The sequence below is a fragment of the Artemia sp. Qi Xiang Cuo genome, chromosome 12, assembly GCF_049724085.1.
Source record: "Artemia sp. Qi Xiang Cuo chromosome 12, ASM4972408v1, whole genome shotgun sequence".
NCBI classification, from domain to species: domain Eukaryota; kingdom Metazoa; phylum Arthropoda; class Branchiopoda; order Anostraca; family Artemiidae; genus Artemia; species Artemia sp. Qi Xiang Cuo.
The window spans coordinates 33,036,218-33,042,406 of NC_142805.1; the positions used below are offsets into that span (position 1 = coordinate 33,036,218).

Below are 6,189 nucleotides of genomic sequence, written 5' to 3' on the forward strand. Positions count from 1 at the left end.
TTAAAATTTTTTCTGAAAATTTCACTCCCTGGATGCTTTCCTCTCCATTGAAAATTCTCCCGGCAGAAAATTCGTCCTCCCTGCCCCAGCCGAAAAATGTATGCACACTTCCCAATAACAAATAAAACAAAGGACATTTTTTATAACTTAAAAACTTACCTCCAGAAGCTGTAGGGGGTCATTTTATGTCAAAAGACAGTTATTAGGCCTTTCAACTATTTTGAAGATCATACCTATCTCCAAATTTTTTTGACTATTTTGGCCTTGAAATGCACTCTCCTGATCTGATTGCCCCCACCCCCACCCGGCACGGGGGGCACCCCACGGCCGTTTTCAGGGGGGACACAGGGGACTGTCCCGGGGGGACTTTATCGCGGGGGGACAAAAATACTTTTTTCCCCCTAAATATATATGGTAAACAAAAATTACTACCAATAGGAGTTTGGCTACTGCCCCTTTCTCCCTTCCCAAACCATAAAAGTCTAAGGTATGTTATGTCCTTTCCGTTTTATTGAAAACTATATGTATCTCGAACAGCGTGCTTTTGTTTTTCAAAACATAAACGACAAAAAGTGTAAAATCTATATAATAGGCCGTATAACTGTAAGGAACTATTGAAAATAATGAACATTAATTCCAGGAAGCTCAGCGGTTTAAGTATTTATTTCACTGTAATTTTTATTACAAAAAACAGTTTTATTTTACTGTACTTTTAATGTATTATTGAAAATTTACCAGCATTATTAGAAAAACGATCAGAAAACAAATTTAAAAAAAAGAATGTTTTTCAACTGAAAGTAAGGATCAACGTTATAACATAAAACGATAAACTAACAGTGCACATTTTTTCAGTAAATTCATTTGAATTTTTTTCGAGCAAAGTTCCAAGCCACTGAAAGAGAAGCAGTTTTGTTCCCTTTTTTAGGGGGATTTGACATCCAACTGCTCTCTAGTAATGGTATACTTATTTAAGTTTGGATCCCCTTTCACAGACTCGCGGATGTAGTTTTTAAGACAATGAAATACGTGTCTTTTTAGTTTCACTCGTAATTTCTATTCGGATGATGGGTCAAAACAAGAAGAAAAGAGGCTCTCGTGGCACATCCATCAACATATACAAAGAAAAAAATGAAATTCTCAAGCTTGAAAGAAGAAATAAGAGGTATTTGAAAGAATGTTAGCTAAAAATGGTAAGTAGAATATGCAAATCCACAGATGAAGATGAACAACAGGGAGTTAAAATCAATAAGTATGGTTACTAAACAAACTTTAAAGCAAAGGTGTCAGAAAAGATTGATACCGAAGGGAACTTTGAAAATGATAAGCTGGACATGGTGTTCAAGCACTGCATGAAAATTAAACAGTGCATGGATATTAAAGAGGGCATGGACACTAAAGATTGCAAGGACACGGAAAATGTTGACTACAAAGAGAATATGGTGGAATGTTTTTGACTGGAAGTAGAAAATGAGTTCCAGATTAATGACTCCTATGATGAAAACAATAAAAGAGACCCAGAACAAAAAAGTAACGTTAACAAAACGGTATACATAACCAATTACCTATGTGAAGACAAATACCTGGGCTCTTAGGGAACACAGATTTATATTACACAGACTGAGAAAAGTAAATCGGCTTTTAATAATCCTTCTCTGAATGTTTGTTTTTTGTCCAAAAAAGTACAAGATTTTCAAAATGATCGACCAAGTGTAATTCAAACAATACATGGCACCTCACTTCCTAATCCAGTGATTGATACCGAAGGGAACTTTGAAAATGATAAGCTGGACATGGAGTTCAAGCACTCCATGAAAATTAAAGAGTGCATGTATATTAAAGATTGCATGGACACTAAATAGCGCAAGGACATGGAAAACGTTGACTACTAAGAAAATAAGGTGGAATATTTTCGACAGGAGGTAGAAAATGAGTTTAACATTAATGAAGCCAATGATGAAAACAATAAAGAAATCTAGAACAAAAAAGTAACGCTAACAAAACGGTATACACAACCAATGAACTATGTGAAGACATATACCTGGGCTCTTAAGCAACATAGATTTATAGTACACAGTCTGAGAAAATTAAATCGTCCTTTAATAATCCGTCTCTGAATGTTTTTTTTTTGTCCAAAAAAGTACAAAATTTTCAAAATGATCGACCAAGTGTAATTAAAACAATACATGGCACTTCACTTCCCATTCCAGTGGACCCATTTATTTACGAAACCAAGCAATTAGCACTTAGATCTACTGAGGCTGCCATAATCTTAAGGACCGCTCACGAAACTGGTATATCAAAGTTTAGACTCTGCAAGAACAAAGTTCCAGCCTATCCTACTGCAGATAGTATTTTTTTAGTATATTCAGATAGTTTTGAATACTTACAAGACTACAAGGCCGATGGTTACCGTTATAGCAGAAGTAGTGGGGGACACTCAGTATCTGTACCCCCTTTTTATCCAAACTTCAGAAAGAGAGTTAATCAACGGATGATTGAAGGCAAGATGGTTAATTTGAAGAGATATATCTTTCGATATGAGCAATGTGCATTGAACTGTCCCCTTGAGCACTGCCTATATACGGTGATTCATTATGTTGGTACTTGTGACAGAAAATCCAATTGTGATACCCATTTACACAAAAAACAGAAATTAGGACTAAAATATATCCATATTATTAATTCAGATACACCTGTAGTAATAAGTGATAAAATAGTATCAAAAACCGCACACCGGAAACCTCGTGAAAAGTTCCATCACGATTGGCTAACGACAGTGTCTGATCTTAAGAAAAATAGTCCAAGATGTAATCTTCCTTGATATGATACCTTTTCTGGGTACAGACAAATACATATATAACAAGAATAGTGACCCCAGATTAGAGCTATTATTATGTTCTAATTAATTGGTTTGTACTAAATTATGTTTGGGCAAGTAGAGTAAGCAGATTAAAGTCTATAAGACTTCGCAAAAAAAGAGGTTGAGTAATTTGTAAGACACTGTATCCCTATAGTATTCTATTCTGATACCAAATATAACATTGGAAATTACTCGGTTTCAGCTCTGACATTCCGACACCCTGACTTCGACCATAAGGGGACAAAACCTCTGACTCCAATAGCATTTTACTTCACACAAACAGATCAGCTGATTCGCATGAAGAGCTGTTTATAGTTCTAATGAAGAAAGCACCAAGCATCAATTCACCGCAAAATATTTTTGTGAGTGATAGAGAAAAGGGTAGAGAGACTGCGAGAAAAAAAAATATTTCTTCGTATTCAGGCTGCTCATTGCTGGCTACACTATTGGATCAATGCAAAACATGCACTTCAGAAAATGGGGGCATCTAAAGAGGACATCGAGGTAGTTTAAGACGATATTCTTCAGTTGCTAAGATCAAACAGTGAAGATAAGCACTACCTAATAAGAACTGACAGGCTCTTGAAATGGTCCATCCCTGCATTTACCTACATTCGAGATAATTTGGAATTTGACATGTTGAAGCATGATTGTGCCTTCATCGTTTCCCAGATTCCAGATTTTAATCAAGTCTCCGGAATAACCAACAATACCGCAGAGTCATTCAATGCTGTGATGAAAAGAGTTATACAACAAAAGCGAGATATACCAATGGACAGATGTATCTTGGGCCTTATTTGTTTAGACGATGAATATAATACACAGGTGTCTCGAGGATATAAGGGAATAGGAGATTATAGACTCCTTGAGAAGGCACACAAGGAAAACGTAGTTCATATCAAGAAGGAAGAAAATCCACTTGAACCGAGGAAAGAAATGTTTCTGCGTATGGTCCAAGAAGTAGATACATCAGATTCCCTTTGTGAAACAAAGATTACAAGAGAAAATCACCACCAAAGTGGTTTAGTTGAAATAGCAGAAACGCTACGGAGAAAGGGACATGTTAAATTTTGCAACGAAAATCAAGTGTATCTTGTTTAAAGTCTGACTAGAAATAAGTTTAATTTTGTGACACCACGAACAGAAGCAATTACTGTTAGAGGAAATAAAATTGTTACAAAGGGTGCTCAGCGGAATAGCTTGGCTGAAGTTTGTGATTGTTGTTATGATTTTGGAATCTCTGAGTATCCTTGCAAAATATTAGTTTCAAGACTTCGTGGACTTGCAATAGTAACAGAAAAATCAGTTACACAGCTTAAAACACTCAAGAACGTGAAACGGAGATCTAAAAGGAGCGTGACGGGTGGAATAAAAAGCTCATTGACCATTCAGGACTGTTATGATATTAAACCGGCAGCAGAGTCTCTAGCAGCCAAGGACTTGTTATCTACTGCTGATAGCGACTATCAGAATGAGGAGAGTTTTTCACCGTCAATTAATGAAACTGCGAAAGTTAACTTGAAAACAAGCAGGGAGCAGAATACATTAGAAACGGGTTTCAGAAATGAAAAAAAAAGAAACTATTGAAGTAGCTTCACTTAAAAAGAGTTCCAAACCCCAATCGAAAAGCTCTGATGGGACTCCTGATTCAAAAGATGCAAAGAAGGTGGAAGATGCACAGTTTATGAAAACTGTTCGAAAAAGGCTGCATAGCCCCACTCAACTGGTGAAACCCCAAAAAAGGGTAAGGAGACCGAATCTTTGTGTTGAAGCTAACCAGTCTATAATTCCTACAGTCCTTTGTCATGGTTACGCGTTTAAAGGGCCCATAAGTGATTTGTATGACGAAGCAAAGCAAGTGATCCAGCATTTAAAAAGGCTTTTTGAAATAGTCTTAAAATCTACTGATTGTGCTATCATAGAAAACGCAGAAAAACTAGAGTGGGGGAGAGCTGTTTGTTTTCCCTTGAGGGATACAAACTTGTTTCCAATTTTCTTTCAAGACATTAAATCACTAATGACGCCTGATACTTGGGTCAAAACTGGACTTGTCTCATACCTCGTGACTCTTGTAACTCCTAGCTGTGCGTCAGCAAGAAATATCGAGAGCTACTCTACTTTCAACTTGACAAGTATTGATGCTTTGAATACTTACCCAGATACAACTAGAGAGAGTTTTAGTGATGTTTCGAATGATTGCAGTGTTTTGTTTGTTCCATTGTGTGTCAATATGTGTGATATAACGAATACGAAGTAAAAGAATCATTTAATATTGAGAATATTTGATTTCTAAAAGAAAACTTTCTATCTTATTGATAGCCAGAAGCCGATAAACAACGCTCACGAGAGGCTAGTTCCTTTCAACCTAAAAAATCTGATGAAGGGAGTAGATAATCGCTACATAGAAATTGAACTTGACTCTTGCAGAAAAGCTTCACAAGTAGATTATTCAAGCTGTTGGCCTATTTTTTTAAAATATTACCAAGAGTACACAAAGGAAATAACCGATTTTTGACGTTCAATGTCAATTGATCTTACATCACCTTCTATGTACAAGATGTAAAAATGAAGATCTGTGCTATCACAGAAATTAATAGATTTATATAACGATCATACTGAAATGGTAAATAAGAATGCTATTGAACTAATGAATAAACATTGACTCAAATCTTCGGTCCAGCTGCTTGAATCTATTTTAATGATGAACAGAATAGACACATGTTATAAAAGTAAAAAACAGATGCCAGAAAATATGCAGATCATATTTAAGAACTGTTCAGCAGTTGTATGTAGTGAATGCTAAAGAATATCCTTCAGGTACTTCTTTAGGCTCTGTTGTGTAGAAATAGGCAAACATACATAATTACTCAGTCAGACACACCAACACGAAGAGAGATGCAAACACAGTAAGACACACAAAACAAAAAACTCTGAAAATACACTTGGGATCACAAAAAACGCTTAAAAGGACAATCTCAACCATGAAACATAAGGAATAAACATCCTGAATCATATTTTTTAAGCTAAAAACTTCTAAAACACAATTAGAATTATCAACACAGCTAAAACAGAAACGCAAAACAGCAAAAATCAAAAATAGATATCCTAAATCATTTTTTCTATCAAACACTTACGGCAATTGATTTTAAAAAATATGAAATATAAGACATACATTCTAAACCAAGAAACAGAAAAAATATATAACTCAGTCAAAAAAACTCTCTGAAAAACAAATAGTGCTAAAACTGACTATATAACCAAAGAGAGAGAAAAACTAACAATCATAAATCATAAATTTTCAAACGAAAAACTTCAAAAGAATAATGGAA

General features: G+C 35.4%; 2 pseudogenes; both read left to right on the forward strand.

The window, feature by feature from the left end:
• The first annotated feature begins 938 nt into the window (after window positions 1–938).
• Window positions 939–1,859, forward strand: LOC148946035 (uncharacterized; annotated as a pseudogene).
• Window positions 1,860–4,424: 2,565 nt separating this feature from the next.
• LOC148946036 (uncharacterized) lies at window positions 4,425–5,723 on the forward strand (annotated as a pseudogene).
• Window positions 5,724–6,189: the final 466 nt, after the last annotated feature.